Source organism: Otolemur garnettii, unplaced genomic scaffold (genome assembly GCF_000181295.1).
Source record: "Otolemur garnettii isolate 467f Iridium unplaced genomic scaffold, OtoGar3 scaffold00005, whole genome shotgun sequence".
In the NCBI taxonomy this organism is placed as follows: Eukaryota; Metazoa; Chordata; class Mammalia; order Primates; family Galagidae; genus Otolemur; species Otolemur garnettii.
The window spans coordinates 47,140,059-47,160,790 of NW_003852400.1; the positions used below are offsets into that span (position 1 = coordinate 47,140,059).

General features: G+C 34.4%; 1 non-coding gene across 1 annotated transcript; it reads right to left on the reverse strand.

The window, feature by feature from the left end:
* Positions 1–7,008: 7,008 nt before the first annotated feature.
* On the reverse strand, positions 7,009–7,145 carry LOC111721996. Its single transcript, XR_002770969.1, has one exon. It is a non-coding gene; the product is annotated as a small nucleolar RNA SNORA2/SNORA34 family (small nucleolar RNA).
* Positions 7,146–20,732: the final 13,587 nt, after the last annotated feature.

Consider the following 20,732-nt stretch of genomic DNA (forward strand, 5'->3'; position numbering starts at 1 on the left):
CAGCAGTATACGATTCATCCAGGTAACAAGAACACTTGTTTCCTCTAACATTTTGAAATAAAAATTATTTTAAAAGCATACAATTTATAAAAGGTACATGTATACATTGGGAGCACAGTGTTCTGAATGAAGTCTGTCATCCACTATAGCATAGGTTAAATTATAAAATAATCTCTAGAGTCCTAGGTACACAGTGTATATACAATATATTTGTGCATTACCTGTGAAATCAATGGTCCAGAGGGTAATTCCTGTATTCACAGACATATTTCATTGCAGGAAAAAAAATATTGAGACCAGTTAGATTGAAACCATTGAAATCAGGTAGTTAATCTGACAGTCTGGGGAAAGTGTTGATGGCACCTGCAGGTATAAGGCCATCTCATAGCATAACATGCAAAAAGAGTGGAGGGCTTCACGCCCACATGTGGCCCTCCAGATCCTAGTGCAGCCTCTTGACCAAGTCCAAACTTCACTGAATAAATTCCTTTGTTAAAAGGATTTGTTCTGGAAAATTTGGATTCAATCAATAAGTTGCATTCACGTATCCAGAAGGCCATTTGTGGGCCCAAGGTTGCAGGTTTTCTAGACATTGGGGGAAAAAAAATCCAATACTTTCCTCTTAAAATTGTTCTTAACTACCAATAAGAACAAACATCCTGACAAAGTTTCTGTTATAAAATGTTTGAAGTGCTGCAAAATATAGATGCATTTTAATTCATTTAACGGCAGAATTCTTTCAGATTTGACTTTAGTTTCATTTTTGTATTTGTGACTTCAAACTATACTATTAATATAACATTCATATATATCCAGCTTTATAACCATCCTCTGAGAACTTACATATGTTTACCCATATTTGATGAATCATTACATTTTGAAAATGAGACTTAATCTTTGGAAAAAGTCACAGTGAATGTGCTAACATACACTGCCGCAGAGAAGAAGCACTTCTTAATTAAATTCCTACTTGCGTGTGGGCATTAACATCCTTTAGCTTCACCAGGAGCATTTCCTGGAGGTGGCTTGTAATCAATTTGCTGTCCACAGAATGTTGCTTCGAGTTTTCTATATAATATTAACGTTAAATCCTTGTATTTAAGTATGATTTCTTCAATCCAGTCAGCTAAAAAGATAAAGAGGGCAAAATAATAATAGCCAGATTTTGGAAACCAGAGTCCTGAATTCTTCCTCTGCCATTATTTTCCTATTTTCAGTGGGAAAATGGAATGTAACAAAATAATGTACTTGATTCTTCCCCTTGTTCCCACCTTTAAATGACTGCCCCTTGCCAGCCTCAAAGACTGAACATGACTTTTCTGAATTTGAAAAGGCCTAGCCTGTTCAAAAACTGGGCAGAAGAGATCAAACCATCACTTCATAAAAAAAATAGTCTTTCTGGCAAAATATTTTTCCCTGGAAAGAACATAGCAAATTTGAAACAAGGAATCATTTTCTTCACTTTTTCCCCACTTCTTATGGATTTTGCTTCTTAAGAAGGGCTCTATTTAATCTTTCAAGAAACCCAAATTGGGTAGTATTATTGAAGGACATTCACCAATGTTTATCACTGTACAAAACGTCACAAGATTTATTCCCTGAGGTGCACCGTTGCCAGGAGGACCTCTCTTCCATTTTGCAAGATTTAAAGTCTTGTAAAAGTTTGAAAAGATAAGATCAGAGTCATTTTCGACTTTTTTTTCTTTCATAACTCTGCAAGTTATTTTTAATTTTAATGTAATTCCTTACTTTTCATTCTCAAATATTAAAAATACTCACCATATTTACAGAACTCATTTGCATCTGAGGGCTTTGAAAAAAATATTATGTTTTTCTCCTGGCACCCCAAGTATTTTTTTAAGGCCGCGTTCTCATGGTAGTGGCACTAAAAGTGGGTAGTAAAATTAGGAGGCAGCATCATTTCACTGACCTGGCTTAATCTTCCAGCATCTGGGTTTGCAAATTTCTAAAGGAACAACTATGTAATTTATCCCTAATTGGAGGAGGAGGAGGAGGAGGAGGAAGTTGCTAAGGCTCAAATGTATTCAAAAGATATCAAGGGAAAAAAAGCCTGTAGAATCTGTCAACGTTCTTCTCTGTGTTTTTTATCTTGCTACAGTTGAAAATCCATCATGCAAATTGAAGCTGTACTTTCTTGATGTCACTAAATCAAATAGAATTTTTGGTTTTCATCAATAGAAAATGTGAGCAATTTCCTAAGTACTCAAAGAAAGGATGTCATCTCTGTCAGGGATCTAATTGATTAAGGTCTAGTTCAGTAGTAGTTATGGGTTCAACAAATACTAGTCTTCTAAGATGCTCTGGTTAAAAAAAAGTGATGAGTTCTGTGAAGCCAAAAGTAAATAAATAAGGGAAATTTTATCTATAATATCCCACTAGCTATGATCACAACGTAGATTAGTCAATTAAAGGCTCTAAGATGCCCTGCCCTGTATCTTGCCTCTTATACATACAAGTAAATGTTATTTAATAATTATGTGTACACACCACACACACCTATAATACACAATATAGAGAGAGAGAGGTAAGTATTCTATAGAATTGACTTTGACTTTGGGAAATAATAATCTTGTCACACTCTAGGGAACCCCCTTCTGTATGATTCTTCATCTTGTCTGTGAACCAATATTCTTGAATAGAGTTTTTCATGAAAATTGAATATTCATACTACTCCATGCTCCCCAACAAATATGGAGTTCATCATTGTAAAGTTGCAAAAACTGATTTTGAAATGTCTGTCTTTTTCATATCTTCTCCTTTTCCTACACAAGGAGTGATATTTAACAACTAAAACATAGAACATTGTATATGTGTGTGCATATACATAGCATGCATGTACAATTATAAAAGTAGATAATGTTTACTTACGTATTCCATATTGGAATTAAGCTTACTATTACATACTATAAAAATTCCCACTCAGAAAGATAATTCAGAAGGATCTAAAGTTAATAAAATTTCTGTCATTTTTATATGATCCATTTATTATTGTATATAAATTGCTTTACTCTGAGAGATGACATAAAGCAATTTATATTTCATTCCAAGTATTTATTTGTATTCATCAAATTGAAATTTGAAATGAATCTTATTCAGAAGATTGCTATTTACCATACACCAATCCGTGAGAAATGATTGTGTTTTCAAAGATATTGATTTCTTTGTGTGAAAGCAATTTAACAAATAAGACAATTCCAGACTCTTCCTGTGATGCAACAAAATATTTTTAACCTTGGAGGATGCAGTTCTATCTTAATACCATTTTTAAGCATAAATCTATCTTTAACTCTGCTGGGTTACAAATGGCTAAGGACACAAATAGCATGCTCAAACTGGAAAAAAAAGACTTTTATTACAGTGTTCTGGGGCATATCTTAGTGAAACAGGAGCAGTAAGGTAGAATCTACTCTGGCCATGTGTCTCAATAACTGCACTGATTTTTAATCCTGGCCTTTGTTAAGAAGATAACCAAGCCAACATTTTGTAACGATATTATTGCACTAGAATAAACACGAGTATATACTCCAAACTACAAAGTGCAATACAGCGTGGTCTCACATAAATGTTTGGTTCCTCTTCACTAATACACTGATGAGAATCTCTAAACCAGTTGCTTTTGCCTGGGCCCAGTCTCTTTTCCTACCATCTCTTCTAGGATCCATTGGCTAGTTTGAGGGCCAAGGGCCATTACTCTTAAATTTGATAATGAGCTCAGAGATTGTCTCGCTGATACCAAGCCATTGTGAATTGATTCCCATATGGAGGTTTGTTCTCAGTAATAGCTCCACAAGCTAACTACCTTCTGCCTTTTTTTCCCTTTTTTTGTTAACTAGATTTGGACCTCTCTAATCATCTCATACATACTGAATGTCACAAAAATACCTAGGCTATGGCTGTGAGGAGAATTACATTATGCTTCTTTCATTAGCTATCTCTGCTGCCTAATTGGATTCCAAGGTAAAAAATGGTTCTCCCACTAATGAAATTATGAATATATAGGTATTTTTATGGAACATCATTAATAGCTCCCTGAGTAGCCAATAATCTAGATTTTTCTGTTTAATAATTCCCAACTGTGTTTAACAATTTCTTGCACCAGCTATATTACCTTTGAGAAGATAACTGACCATATTTTTCATGTCCTAAGTGGTACTTCTTTCTTGTAAATGAGGTAGTTTTAGCTCTGAAATTTCTATTAGGTTTACCACATCAGTACAATGAGTTCTACTTGACTGAGGCATGCACTGCTAAACTTTAATTTACAGTGGTAAATATTTATCACTTGACTTTCACAAGTCCTTTTTCTGTACGCTATTGTTAATAAAGCATGCGTAGATTAATGGTCCTCATATTTTCCCACTGTTTTTTTTCTTCTTTTCTTTGTTTTTTTTTTTTTTTAACCAAACTATAATCCTTCCTATTAGACATTAAGTCAGTAGGAACTGTGAATCACAGTGTTTTCTTAATTCACTTTGAAATTCTAACACCAAGTCCTGTTCAATGTTTGCCATAATTCAGTTTCCTCATGCTGTAGTCATTTATACATCCTTAGTCTTCATTTGATTGTGTTTTACTTAGTTTTTGAATTTGACAAAGAAATCCATTCATGAAAGATAACTGAGCAAAACATTCCAACGAACAATAACATATCATGTGCAGGAAAAAAGTCTTTAAGAACATCATAGAGTTTTAGTTGATATTGAATGCAGCTCAACTCTTGGCCTTTTTAATTATTTGAAATGAGTATTCTTACAGTCTTCATAAATATCTGATAGAACGGAAAATGTCATAGTCAAATTAATGATAAACCCTCTAATAATGGCATCTTAATACTGTTAGGAAAGTAACACATATGTAAGGACCGCTTTCTTTAACTAGTTACATAAAGTAAACACATAACAGAGTGGCTTCTGTAGATTAACTGCAAGATTTCACAGTCTTTTCAACTTCTATAGCCATCAACAGGCCTTGAGCAAATTTAGCACGTGTTGTATGTTGGTAATCAATTCTGCTCCTGCCCTTATAAGCTTCCCATTATACTTCAGGACCTGGAAGACTAGAAATTACATGTTCCAGACTCGTGCACTAGAAAAATTCTGGTTTAGTTACCATATGCAAGATTTGGGGAGAAAAAAAGAAGAATGTAGAACCAATATGGTTCTGACAGTGGGGAAGGGTAAAGCCTGTGTCAGCGAAACAGAAAAGGGTTTGCCGGGCTCCTCTACGTTCTCTTACAGGTCACCCACTCAGGACTGCAAGAGATAAAAATCACTGGGGGTACTTCCCTGCCATTTTTCTGATGCCTTATTTCTTAAACAGTATTGTTTCGACTTGTCTGGCAAGTATATTGCAATAATTCAATATTGGCTTCCAATAAGGTTGACATTAATTCCCTCAACCTTCTGACAGTTTATATCTCCAATCCATCTTTAAAATCTCTTCTTGCTCAAAATATGTCATAGTAGTATCTATTATCCTCATCAGTCCTGACTTAGTGTCTACCTGAAGCAACCAGGTATGCTATAAGACTGTTCATATACCCAGCCCCCTAAATGTGTCAGAACAAAAAACAGTTTCTCACCATTGAACTTTGGTTTATTTTCTTCTCGACAAACTGGCAGGTTAGCCAAGACAGTAGGTGTTCATAATATACTTTGGGGGAGAAGTCTTTCTTTATTTATTTGTCTTCCTGTTTTTGAGGAAAAAAGAATAATATCCTCAGAGGAAGATTCCTGAGTCATTCTTAAAAAAACCCTGCAGCTCTCTATGATTATATAATTGATGAAAACCTTCATTCCAAACACTATGAAGAAATACTTATAAACAGAACTTTAAAAATATTTTCTTATACATCTGGATGAATGAAGATATAAGAAAACATAATGCTTATATATAAAGTGTATAGACACATTAAGCTGGGGAAGAGAAGTGAGAAATGGAGAATGAGATAAAGGAATAGGTCAAAATACAAAATCCAATGGTAAAAAAGATATGTTAATTAAGCGCAGAGCTTTATTATTATAAAAGGCAGGGAGAAGACATCAGCCTGACACTTGTATGCAGGGGATAGGCAAGGAAGGCCATGGGCTGAGTTAAGAGAGGAATCAGGTTTCCTTAGTTGAAGGTATTGGGAAAAATTATTCTATTTTCAATTGTAAATTAGACACTGTTTATACTCACAGGCTTCATTAGTAGAACTGAGGTACTTTGTAATTCAAGTGTGAAAACGACCTTTTCTTTAGAATACAAGGCTGGCTTTAAATTTCTATTAAAAGATTTTTTCATGTAAATGATCATGTAGTCTGGAAGCAAATTAACTTTATATCTTCAGAGTACTGTTAATGTAAAATATCCTACTGCAAGAAAGTTAATTATCTGGGCAGCTCCTGTGGCTCAGTAGGTAGGGCACCAGCCCCATATACTGAGGGTGGAAGGTTTGAACCCAGCTCCAGCCAAACTGCAACAAAAAAATAGCTAGGCATTGTGGCGGGCACCTATAGTCCCAGCTACTGGGGAGGCTGAGGCAAGAGAATCACCTAAGCCCAGGAGTTGGAGGTTACTGTGAGATGTGACACCACAGCACTCTACTGAGGGCAATTAAAAAAAAAAAAAAAGAAAGAAAGAAAAAAGAAAGTTAAATATCTTTTCAACAGAATGACCAGATGACCAGTCAAGAAGGAATAAGTTAAATATCACTTTTCATGTAGACTTATAGACAAAATTCTTTATGTATCCCATATAAGTTGACCTATAGGTCTTGTAAATTCTAATTCTTTTTTTTTTTTTACCGTAGAATTATCTTTTTATTTTGGGTAAAAACCCACAGTAATTGTGGGGGGCTGTAATTAAAATTTAACAGCACTATAATTCTAATGAATAATTTAAGTATCCTCTTGAGATAAATATAATAATATTTTATAGATATTTTGGAACCCCAGTATTAAGACTACAAATACATACTAACCCACATCTATCACCAATGACTCATACTGTTTCTTTCTAATGAACTGACCATTACATTGCCAAAGTTCTGTGATGGCCAACAGACCATAGAAAGATAATTCTTTAGGCACCTGCTTGAAACCAACAGCTTCAGCAAACTGCTGGCCTTGATTCAGGGCCAAGTAAATTCTAATTCTTAACAATAATTTAGAATAATAAAAATAATTTTTAATTATTTCAATTAGTTTTTTTAATTGAAAATAGACTATTTACTATTTCAAGTCAGGATCTGTGACTTTTAGAGTAAACATAAAATAATAGTTCCACTAACTACATTTATTTAGTTAGCTATAGTTAATTTAGCTGAGTTAAACTTTCTTTTTTTTTCTAACTTAGTAAGAGTAGGAATGGTTATTTCCTAGAATAATTTAATATGCATATGGCAAAATAAACACATCGGGGACTTTTAGATTCTAAATTAATGTATTATTTAATGAATAAGCTCTAGAATATGTTAGTGTAGTGGGTAAAATACACCACCTCACCAAACTCGAGTGCCAAAACACATTTTTTGTACAGTTTAGAATGTTTGGGTCAGATACCTTAGAGTTTGCTTCATTTGCCCTATAAAGAAAAACCTGTGGAAAAAAAAAGAAAAACCTGTGCATTTGTGGTCAAGCCTAGTGGGTTCAAAGCAGGACAAAATAAGCTGTACACATGTATCTACCAAACACTTATACAAAGACAAATCTGTATGTCCATTTAATAAATTAACAATAACAGTAATAAGCAGTCATGAAATATGAACTAGCTATTCTATCACTAAGAGACAAAGGTGTTCAAACATTATGAGAGTCTGCAGATATCAATTGAACCTCTTCCTCTTTATTTAAAAGAGAATAGGTTTAGAGGACTCTTTCAATATAATATTTTCAGTTAAAGGATAAATCATAGCAGTAATGTCAACAATAATCTATTTAAAACTTCAAATGAAAGAAAAGGCATATTTAAATAGTTTGACAAATACACAACTTGAATTCAGCAGTACGTATGTGTGTGTATTTATTTCAAAGATGTTTTTGATCTCCCTCCTCTCAGCATCTTACCTGTTTTATTTAACAATCACTTATATAGCACTTCCTGTGTGCCATATTGTTTTCAACCGGCTTCGCCATTTATTAACTCATTTAGTGACATGAGTTGTACTCAACTTTTGATTAAATTCTACAAGTACCTCTTTTCTCCTTCAGGATTATAAAAAGTAATGTCTGTTTCAGACACAATCTTAAAGCCAAGCATCAGTTCATCATGGAAGGCACTTTGCACAATATTCTCCTTACATCCTGTAATCTGGTTATACCTTGATATCCATGAAATTTCTGTGTGAAGAGTTGACTTTGCTGCGCAGTCCCCGAGTAGCAAGTCTGTGGCTTGGGCTTCCTCCTGTCCTTCGTTCAGTTATACTTTCCCAACACTGCTTGTTGCCCAGACTCCTACATTGTATATAGTCTATTGTGCAAATGTGTTCATGTTAGAATTCTTCAATGCTCATCCCCTGGAATGCATTTGTCTCTCAAGATTCTCTGAAAACAAACAAAAATTAATTTAGAAATGGCATAATATCAGCAACAATTGTGTATAGTATTCTCTTGGTTTATGCATTCTAAATGCTCTGAAAATTTTGACTTTTCTCAACAGATCCAACAAAAATATCCCCACCTATCTCATTTTTAAATTAACACCTCCACAAATGCTAAAGAACTAGTAGGCTGAAGAAGACATGTTGAGTGACAATGAGCTACACCAAGCTCAGCAAACTATACCCCCGGGGCCAAGTCTGGCTTGCTGCCTGTTTTTGTACAGCCCAGGAACTAAGAAAGGTTTTAACATTTTTAAGTGGTTGAAGAAGAATATTTTGAGACACATGAGGATCACAATTTCAATGTCCATAAAAGTCTGATTGGAACACAATCATGTTCATCTGTTTACATATTATCTGTCTATGGCTGTTTGTGAGTGATAGCAACAGAACCAAGCAATTGTGTTCTCCAAGTCTAACATACTTCTGGACCTAACATACATATCTGGACCTTTACAGAAAAACAATACGTGCTAACTTCTGGACTGCATTCACAAGAACATCCTTTATTTTTTTCAGCAAACATTATTGAGCATGCTTCATGATGTCGTGCATTATTGCAGGTGTTAGGAACAGTTATGGTTGGCTAAATGGTGGTCCCCAGGTAGATGTACTCACATAATAATCCCTGTTACCTGTTTTGAAACAAGGATCTTTGTTGACATTATTTGAAAAAAGAGTCTTTACTGATGGAATTAAGCTAAAGATCTTGCTGTGGATTTATCCTGGATTCTGCATGTGGACCACAAATTCAATGACGAATGTCCTCATAAAAGACAGAAGAGAAGACACAAGGAAAGTAGGAGAAAGGCCACATGCAGTGGATCACACCTGCAATCCTAGCACTCTGGGAGGCCAAAGCAGGAGGATTGCTTGAGCTCAGGTATTTGAGACCAGCCTGAGCAAAATGAGACCCTATCTCTACTAAAAGTAGAAAAATTAGTTGGGCATCAAGGCAGGCACCTATAGTTCCAGCTACTAGAGGCTCAGGGAGGAGGATCACTTAAACCCAGGAGTTTGAGGTTGTTCTACCTCAGGTGACTGAGGGAGATTCTGTCTCAAAACAACAAACAAACAAAACAAAAGTCACTTGAGCCCAGGAGTTTTAGTTGTGTTAGCCCAGATGACAGAGGGAGATTTTGTTGCAAAACTAAACTGAACTAACAGGAGGGAGTTATGCAGCCACAAGCCATGAAATGCCTTGAGCCACCAGATGTTAGAAGAGACAAGAAAGGATTCTCCTGTAGGGGCTTCGGAGGAGGCATGGCCCTGCTGACACCTTGATTTCAGACTTCTGGCTTCTAGAACTGTGAGAGAATAAATTTTTGTTCTATTAAGTCACAAAACTTACGTAATTTGTTATTGCAGTCCTAGAAATCTAACACAACAACTTATATTCTACTTTGGGATAACAGATAAAAAACAGAAAAGTAAGTTTGCTAGATGACGGTAAGTGCGAAGCACATTTAAAAAGAACAAGAAGGAAAGTCCATGCTGCACAGGGACAGAGAATTTTCATTTTAAAGCAGATTATTCCTTGAGAATGTAATGTTTGAGCACAAACCTAAAGGAGGTAAAAACACAAATGATAAAGAGGACTAAGGATGAGAATTGTAGGCAATGGTAACAGTAAATGCAAATATCCTGTATGATCATGTGTGCCATCATCTAGGACAACAAAGAGCCCAATGTGTCTTAAATAAAATAGGAGGATTCAATAACGGGATATGAGGTCAGAGAACTATTGATGGTATAGCTTTTAGGTCATGATAGGAATTTCTGGATGAAATGGGATGCTGGTATAAGCTTTTGAGCAGAGAAATTATATAAGTAAATCTTCGCTTAAAGATAACCGTTCAACTAAGATGAGACTGTGGTTGGATAAGGATAGAGATAGGGAGATTATCTATGACCTTCCCATACATTAGTGATAATGATGACTCAGACCAGGGTACTAGCAGTGAATGACTGTCAAATTCTGATAAGGTTAAATCTTCAAGATTTTGGGATGGATTGAATGTGAGATGTGAAAGAAAGAGGAAAATCTAAGAGTTTTGGCCTCGTGTATTGGACTGAGGGAATGTGCATTACCTGAGATGAGGAAGAGTTCTCAAGGAATATGATTTAGGGTGAAGTTTAGTTTAAGAGTTCTCTGGGAACATGTTAAATTTGAGATGCTTATTATATTTCCAAGTATAGTCATCTAATCAGGAATTTATGTACAGATTTGGAGTTCAGGAAAGAATTTATTTTGTAGATACAAATTTGTGACTCAGAAAATAATGTCAATTAAAACTATGAGACTGGAGAAGGTTGCTAAAGGAGTAAGTTTAGACAGAGAAGAATTTGAGCTGAACTTGTACACTATAATGTCAGAAGTTCAAAAGATAAGTAAAACCCAAAACTGGGGACCATGAGGAGCCAACCAGTGAGGTAGGAGAAAAATTAAGAGAGTGGGCCCATGGAAACCAAATAGGGACAAGGTGTCAAGGACAACGGAATAATCATCTGTCAAATATTGCTGACAAGTCAGATAATATGAGAACTGAAACTGGACTGAATTTAGCAACATGGAAGTTATTAGTGATTGACACAAAAGAAGGATGGCGAAGTGGCAGAATTAATGTGAGAAAGAGAGGATTTATCAGCATGCAGAATAGAAAATTCTTCCACAGATTATTCCTATACATGGGAACAGAGAATAAAGTATGGAACTAGTAGGGAAAAGTTGGGTCAAGAGACATTTTATTATTTCTTTTGTTTTTATTTGTTTTGCTTTTGTTTTTCAAGACAAGAGAAATAGGAGGTATTACAGTTTTTAGAATTATCCAGTAATAGGAAATAAAATTGTCCTGTGGGAGAAAAAGTGAGTTGGTAGAATAATGCTCGAGTGGCAAATAGGCACTAGGTCCTCCTTGTGCCAAGAGCATGGACACAGCAATTGGTATGTGGTGGCATGAGACTACAGTATCAGAAGGATCATCTCACAGTCATTTGAAATTATCAATAATTATGTTTTGGAAGAATTAACAAAGAACTAGGAACTAAACTCTTTAAGAAATGAAAGTGAGAAAGTTAAGTGTCAAAAGGTGACCGCAGCAAAGAGAAGTAATAGATGTATAGTTTAACGCATGCAGGTTGAGGCTGGAGGTAATTGGGAAGGAGAGAGGAAAATCAGCAAGAAGGATTGAAGAGGGAACAAAAGTCAAACAGGTTATAATAAAAATATACTAGCGTCAATGTAAAATACTTCAATTGTTATTAAAATTTATGATTTTCATCAAATAGCACTATTTGGCAAGAAAATTAACATTTTATAAAGAATCCTGTAGTTTCTGACAACTTTTCTTTATCGTTTTAATTCACTCTTCTCACTTTCATAACTGCTATAATGAAAATGTGTTCATTTTCGGTCTTCATTTAATGAAATGAAGTCCTAGTCCTTCCTAGAATCCTTTGGCAGATGCAAATCTTTAGATTTAAGGTACAACTAATTCCTCACTCGCAATGTGTTCTTGTCAACAGATTCCAGACTTCCAGATCGATAAATGTCTGTCCCTTCCAGTGACTTTGCTAGATTCACCTTCCTGTACCTAGAAGCTTTTGGAGGTACATTCTCTTTTCTGTACTTTTTTACATAAAACTATACTCAAGATTCATCTTGATAATAAAACCTTTTCAAGATACACTCACCTGGTTTCTATGGTTTAAACTATTGAATAAAGTCTTCTATGACTGCCCTTGGTCGTGCTAGTATTTATGTTTTTATACATATATATCTGAAAAAATATTAATTGAAGATTTCAAAGATTTATAACATTTTAAAGAATTCAAAGTCAGGGTTTATGTGTCTCCCAATGTCAGCATCTGGTGCGTTATGCAGAGTACAACACAGCATTCAAGTCAAGGCCAGGAATATTTCCTGCATCTTTCTAAGCCTACCAATATTGCACTCTCTTACTCCACCAACTCCAGCTTACAGGCATTGAATAGCATGCCTGGCAATCAGAAAATATGAAGATATTTTATTAGTGTTCTTTTGGATTTTAGAGAAAAATTTGTTTGTTGTTTCTCCTTTTTTTTTTTTAACTCAAGCTATCATGATGGATTTATATTTCAATATTTTATCATAACTTCCTGGTATGTGAGAAGTCATATATTCTACCTGATAAAAATGCAGTTGCAAAGCTCTGAATAAATCTGAAACTTTTCTAAATACAGCCATTAATGCATGGCAGAGAGTGGTCTAGAGTGAAATATAACTGCTTATGCATTTCATTTGGCTTTTGTTTTGTCCAGGTCCACATTTATCCCCAGTACAAAAACAAAAAAGAAGTTATTTATGACACTGTAAATTGAGCCTCTGTCTAGACAGTATGCAATGCAGGTGAATCTGAATTCTCAGCTATACTATCATGTGTTAATTGATCAGAAAAATCAGTTGGCATATTCAATTACCTCGTGACAGTCATAACCATACCCAGTCTATTTTTAAATGTCAGCTTAGGCACATTTTTCCCCCTTTGCCTTATGAACTTGAATAACATTGAAATACTTTTCTGTGTGAATAATGTGTTCAAGTTTTTTAAAATTCATGAGCTTGAGTGATTGTAATTTTTAATTACATTTTAATGAAAAATGTATAGTTACTTCTTCAGATTAAATCAACATATATATAATTATTTTGGCTTTTTGGTGACATTTTTATTCTTGACAAAGTATTCTCTGGTTCTGCATGTAATTGACATTATAATTGAAAATAATTAAGCAAAATCTAACTCAAACAAAGAGTAAATATTCTCCTTGAGAGGCAATAAGGCTCATTGGAAAGACTGCTACTATAAATGTCAAGAGTTATGGGTTCATCCCTTGTTTCACCTTGAACATGCTATCTGACCTTTGTCAAGTAACTTCATTTCTCTAAAACATCGGCTTTCTCACTGATACAAAAGAAGTATGTACTTTGAAGTCCTTTCTACATCTAAGAATCTGTATTTCCTATGTTTTAAAGCATATAAATTATAGCAAGAAATTGTAGGTTTGACATAAAAGATATTAACCCAATGCAGGAGTTTATTATTTTTGTTGTTTTAATTGAGAAGTCATATTTAAAGTTCAAATTCATTTTTATACAATGCTTGTCCCTCTTCTCTCTATCTCACTGGCTCTCTACCTCTCTTCTGCTCTTTCCTTCTTATGAAAAATGAGATATTAGAGACATTATCCTGCAACTTAATTTTTCCTGTGTGTTAACTACATATGCGTGCACATTCCTACCTTACTCTTTGTAATACCTGGATAGTGATCCATAATGTAGATTTGCCATTAACTTTTGATGGACATTAAAGTTTCAGATAGTTCACAGTCTGTTGTAATTATAAGAAATCTTGTGTATCTATGCCACTACAGCACTGGTACTTTTATTTTAATAAAAACAACCTTCAGGCTCAATGCCTGTAGCTCAAGCAGCTAAGGTGCCAGCCACATACACCAGATCTGGCAGGTTCGAATCCAATCCAGACCTGCCAAGCAACTATGACAACTACAACCAAAAAGAGCCAGGCATTCTGGCAGACAACTGTAGTCCCAGCTACTTGGGAGGCTGAGGCAGGAGAATTGCTTGAGCCCAGGAGTTGGAGATTGCTATGAGCTGTGATGCCACAGCCCTCTACCCAGGGCAACAGCTTAAGGCTCTGTCTCAAAAAAAAAAACTTCCAAGAAAGGTATTGTTGAGTCAAGGTACTCATATGTGTTACATTTTAATGAGTAATATGTAATCTTTCCTCAACACTATAAAACTTCACAACCTCCTCCTGTGCTCAAGTACTATCCAGGTTTAAAGTCTCGTGCCACTTTAAGGGTGAAGAGATGGTGGAAGGTTAGGCTGGATGGTGACGTGGCCCATTTTTCATTTTGAAAAGATGTCCAGTGCTATTATAGAGTTGGAATGAAGTTGATACAATCCGAAACCAAAAGGAATCACTAAGAGGTTGTTGCATCATCTGCGTCTGATAAAGTAAAGGCCTAGACTAGGATGATACTTGATTGCAGGTAAAGTCATGGAGATAACTCCTGAGAGGGCAGTGCGCTGAAGTTGATGGTTAGGTCATAAAAAAATGGCAAGCATTTTGAAGGTAAACTGCTTTATTCTTTTCATTCAGCCCCCTCCCCCCAACAAATATTTATTGAGAACCTACAATATGGCAGACATCATGTTAGGCTCCCAGGTGAAACATTGAACAAAAGTCTCTGCCCTTATGATGGTTAATGTACACTTAGAAAACAAATTAACAAGGTTTCATAGAGGATAAAAGCAGAGCTCTAAGAAGGAAAGTCAAAGCAAGAAGCATAAAAACCCTGAGTTCTCAGTAATCAAACAAAGTGGTAGAAAACCTGATTATATTTAGAGTTCTAAAAATTCAAATATAAGAAATGATGATTAACTTGAAAAATATTTGTTCCATACACAATGGAAACGTCTGAGAGGTTAAAAAATGACTGATAAGTTAAAGTCCTATTACTTAAAGTTGAATTCTGTTCATCTGTTAGGCTTTTGTCACAAGAAATATTCCTTAGACAAATTAATAAATGACCCCATTAGAACAGACTTTACATATCTGCCTACAAAAGCAAATGCTTTTTAAAAATTACAACCAGTTCATTAAAATAATGATGGCCAATTTAGTGTGCATTGAAGAGCTTTGGTTGCTTCGCAGTTATTCTGTGTGTCCTTGCCGTTGTGAGGACGTCCTTATCTTTCTCCTACGTTATTAGTTGCTTGTATTCTAAATACATATTGCATAACTGATTTCAGAAGGCTAGTCTGTGCCCTCTGTAGGCCTTGTTGCATAGGTAATCAGGGTTTTATTCAGACAGTGTAGGGCAACAGATAGCACATTCATTTCCAGACTATGAAATCTAAGCCTCAAGAAGGTTGATTGTCCAGAAATTCCTTAGTCTTCCTCAGCCTACAAAATAAGTGTTAACAATACATTTTGAAAATAAACATAATTAAGCCAATAGAGAAACATGACCATTTTAACTGTAACACCTATTTTCTCATCAACTCAGAAAATTTTAAATGAGGCGTTATAGTGTTTTATCTCAGCAAACCGCCTGCCATTATTTTTGACCTAAGGGGAAGGTTTTCTTCGTCTCTTTAAAGTGTGTATATTACTGATACATTGATTCATCTCCCTGTTGAAATTTTATTGGAGGAGTATGTTTTGAAAAATCTTTATTCTGATCGCCTTCTGAAGAATACCAACTGGCTATGTGACACACACACAAACCTACCTACCTAAGAAGACACACAGAGAGAGAACAAAACAAATTTAATAATAACTGAATTTAAAAAATTGGTTAGAAATTGAAATTTATAACTAAATCTAAATCTAAATAAATCTCCAACTAAATCTTTCTAAGCTATAGATACACAAAAATTAGACAGTTTACCATCACAGAAGACAACATTCAACCACTAATGTTTATGTGGCTCCCCATACATTTCACTCTCTGTAAAATAATATTTTATAATAAGAATATTTGTTCTTAACTATTTCTACTTTGAATTTTCCTTTTCCTTCTTATATTCTTTCAGTGACATTTGTGTACAGCTAAGAGGTCATTATTTAGACAACTTCAAATTTCGCCTTCTTTAGCATTTTCAAACACCTCTCTCTTTCTACCTTGAAAGGATTTCAGACAATAATGACAGCTATGATTTGTGTTAAAGATAGTAAGAGTTTAAAGAAAGAAATCCTGACATGCTTGTCTACATCAGTTGTAGAAATAACACGGTGTTCTTTTATCTTGAAAGGATCTAGAATAGAAAATAACGGCTTCTGAAAAGTTCAGCTTACATATATGCCCACAAAATTCCCAGTGAAGCCTCAGAACAATTTGATCCTAATATTTATTCTCATTAATATTCATCTAGAAGAATGTCTGGAATGTGAGACTCTGTCATTCTTTAGAGACTGAATGTGGAACCCCATCCACAGTTGTTTGTCAGTATTATTTGCCTCAAGTGACGATAGGTTTTTTAAAAAGCAGAAAGTAATCATTAATGCAATGTATACTTTTATTTTAGAAAGTGTGGGATGTGCAAGTGCCAAAGGCATAAAACTTTAATTAAAACACTTTTATTAAAAAAATAAAATAAAACTCTCTTGATAGAAAGGAGAACAAATTTTATAATTTTTAAGGAGAAAAATCAACAAAGAAATTATGTATGCATCATATCTTAAAATTCTCAGAGAAATATTAGCCTGCTTACCACAAAGAAAATGTTAAATAAGTAATTTTTAATTATATTTCTATGACGGACAGTGACTCATAAGTTTCATAATAATTATATAACAACTGCTCATCTGAGACTTAAGACAGATGCAAATCAAGCAAAACATTCTGCTAATTATCTGAACACTAAGAATTTACAACTGGTGAGAAAAGTTTAGGTCATATCTAGTCCAATATTTATTTTATATTAAATATTTTTTGGTGTGTGGCCATAGCTCTGAGACAGACTCAATTTTTCACCTTAAACACAATATTTAACTTATTCAATTCATAAAAGATGCCTTGACTTAAGATTTTAGAGTTTTAGAGGTACCACTTATTGTCTAACTTGGTTAATCTACCATGTGCTCTCAGCCACCTAAGTATCTGAACTAAGTAATTAGTTCAGTCAATAATACAAGTTTTAAGAAAAGAGGAGTTGAAATAATGTCTTAGAAATACAATCCTTAGTAATTAAGACTATAAATAAGATTGACTAAAGATTTATATGAGACATGTACAACTACTTAAAATCAATACCTATAAAACGTTTGTAGGTATAAGAACTTGGGTTGAATCACCAGTCACTCTTCCCATAAAGAGTTAATAACATGGTAGACAATTGTCCTGGATCCATTACTTTGTGTCTGTCCAGTAAGAAGTGAGGTACACAGGTGTAGAGTAACAAATATCAGTTGTGTGCTCCTGAGTAAGTACCAAGACTTATGACCCTCGATTGCGTCATTTATAAAATGAAGATGATAACACATACCCTAACAGGAATTTCTGAAGATAAAGGAAGATACTAGATATAAATGGACACTGCACAGGTGAAGGGCACACTATGACTTTGACTCAATCTGTACAACAACAAAGTATGTAAATAAAACATGTGTACTCCCTAACATTCTGAAATTTTAAAACTCTACCTATAATGTGTTACTTTATAACACACTAATTAAACCCAATCTCCATTTATAATAATTACTATGAATTTTACCCTTTACTATCTTAAAAGGAAATTCATCTACATACACACACGCACACACTCACACACAAACACACACGCTTAAGAAGAAAAACAAATTTAAAACTCATATACACTAAATGCCCCTACCTATAATGCAAGAGAATTCAAAAACTTTATTATAAATTATGTACTTTAATATACAAATATTCAATGGTTACTGTCTAGAAAGCATAATAAAATATTCATATGCTTGCAACTGAAATCATCATGAATGGGGAATCGCAATTACAAACCACTGTAGTGGTAGCATATTGGTGACTCTAACATCTACACTATTATTTTCTGCCCTGAATATGATTAGTACCTTCAAATCATTGTGATAACAAAAATTGTTTCCTGAATTTGCAAAATACTATCTTCAGGGAGATAGCGTCCCTATGGAGAACCACTACAAATACATATTCTGCACAACGTGGGCTTTGCAGTTGTGTAAACATGAACTTAAATTTCTCCTCTATTTCCTTCGGATTGTGTAACCCGGGGTGAGTTAGCAAAATTCAGCTTCTTGTGTCTGTAAAAGATGGGATGAGGGTGTGATACATACCTAAAAGCATAGCTAAGGGAATTATATAAAATTATGTTTGCTAAGTGTTTGGCACTGTTACTGTCCCTGGCACATTTTTTCCTAAATATTTGCTATGTCTCAATATATAAGATAAATGTTAGTTCTTTTTTCTTTTCTATTTCTTTCTTATAGTCTTTCAAAACTTGCTAATACCAAATTTATCTTTTTTTAAAAATTCCCCAAGATTCACATTTCTGCCTTATTATTGCACTTGCTTCAATTTCTAATTTATTTCTAATTTATTGCTTCTGCTCTTACTGCTATCACCTCTCCCAGTGGTTCTCAACCTATGGGTTGCAACCCCTTTGTAGCAATGAAAATACATCAGGCATTAAGAAGGTTGAGAACCACTACTCTATCTCTTGCTCTCCCTTAGATTCTATACTCTTCTTCTCAATATTCTGTTTTCTAAATTTGCACCTATCCTAGACAGAATGGTTTAAAGCCCCTTCAGGGAATTCTATGATGTTCTTGAGAGCCTAACAAGAATCCCATAAAGTCAGATATTATCCCTCTAGTACACAGAAAATTTTGGAAATCAAATCAGTAGGTTATTTTATTCCAGTCTTCTTTGCTACAGCTAACTGCAGGGAAAAAAGTGACTTACAGAAAAGACCACAGATCTGGAAACCGAGTGACTGCTACATAGAGCAGCAGAAGAATTTCTCAGTGGTTTTCCCTCATATTATCTGCAATGTGCCTCAGGAGTCAAAGGCATTTTGAAATTAACTATCTGGAGATTTCATAGCCCACTTGTGATGATAGACAAAGCTATACCAACAACAAAAAAAAGTCAATGAAGTAATAGAAGCCTTGAACAATATCATAAACTTACCACATCTAGAGCACACCTATACAGACTCATTCACCTAACAACAATACATATTCCTTTCAAGTGAATATGGAATATTCTCCAGGATAAACTATATGGCAGGCCTAAATGAGACCAAAAAAATAATTTAAAAGAATTGAAATCAGGCGGCACCTATGGCTCAGTGGGTAGGGCACTGGCCCCATATACCAAAGGTGGTGGGTTTGCACTACTGGGGAGGCCAAGGCAAGAGAATCACCTAAGCCCAGGAGTTGGAGGTTGCTGTAAGCTGTGATTCCACCGCACTCTACCAAGAGCAACAAAGTGAGACTCTGTCTCAAAAAAAAAAAAAAAAGTAAAATAAAAAGAAATTTAAAAAAAGATTTGAAATCATATAAAATATTTTACCCAACAACAATGGAATAAAATGAGAAAACAACACCAAAAAATAAATTTAGAAAATTCAAATATTTGTAGAAACTAAACAATGCACTCCTCACTATCCAGTAAAACAAAGAGTGATTCACGGAGGAAATTAGAAAATACTACTTTGAGATGAATGAAAAGGAAAACACAGATACCAAAATTCATGGGATACAGCTAAAACCATGTTTAAAAGGAAATTTAGAGCTATAAATGCCTCTCTTAAAAAAGAACAAAGATCTCAAATCATTCTAACCTTTGACTTTAACAATTTAAAAAAAGTAGAAATACTAAACACAAAGCAAGCAGAAGATAGAATTTAATTAAGGGTTGTACAAAATAAATAGAAAAGAACGTTTTAAGACACTAGGGACAATCAGCAAAGCCATACATTACTTTTTAAATCTTTTTAAATGATATACTGTTGTCTAAACTAATCATGTGCAGAAGAGAAGAATCAGATTACTGAAATATGAATGAAAAATGATAAACCACTGTCAATCTTGTAGATAATAGAAAGGATTGTTTAAAAAACACTATGAACAACTATTGCCATGAAATTAGGTAACTTGGGTGAAAATAAATTCCTGTAGATGCACAAACTACTAAATTTGACTGAAAAAAATAGAAAAGATGATATAACCCATAGCAAGAGGTTGAATTCATAATTTAAATACCTCCTACAAGGAAAACTCCATGTCCAGATGGCTTCACTCTTGAATTCTATCAAACATTTAAGAAGAATTAACACCATCCTTTCACAAACTCTTTCAAAAAATAGAATAGGAGGGAGCGTTGCCATGATCATTCTGTGATGCTAGGATTACCCTGACACCAAACCCAGGCAAAGATATTTCAAAGAAACATCCAACAACAACAACAAACTACAGACCAATGCCCCTTACAAATTATAGATGCAAAATTGCTCAACAAACATGATTAAATCAAATGCCTCACAATACATATAAAAAGCATTATACTCTGTGACCAAGGAGGATTTTTTTTCTTATTTTTTTTCCAA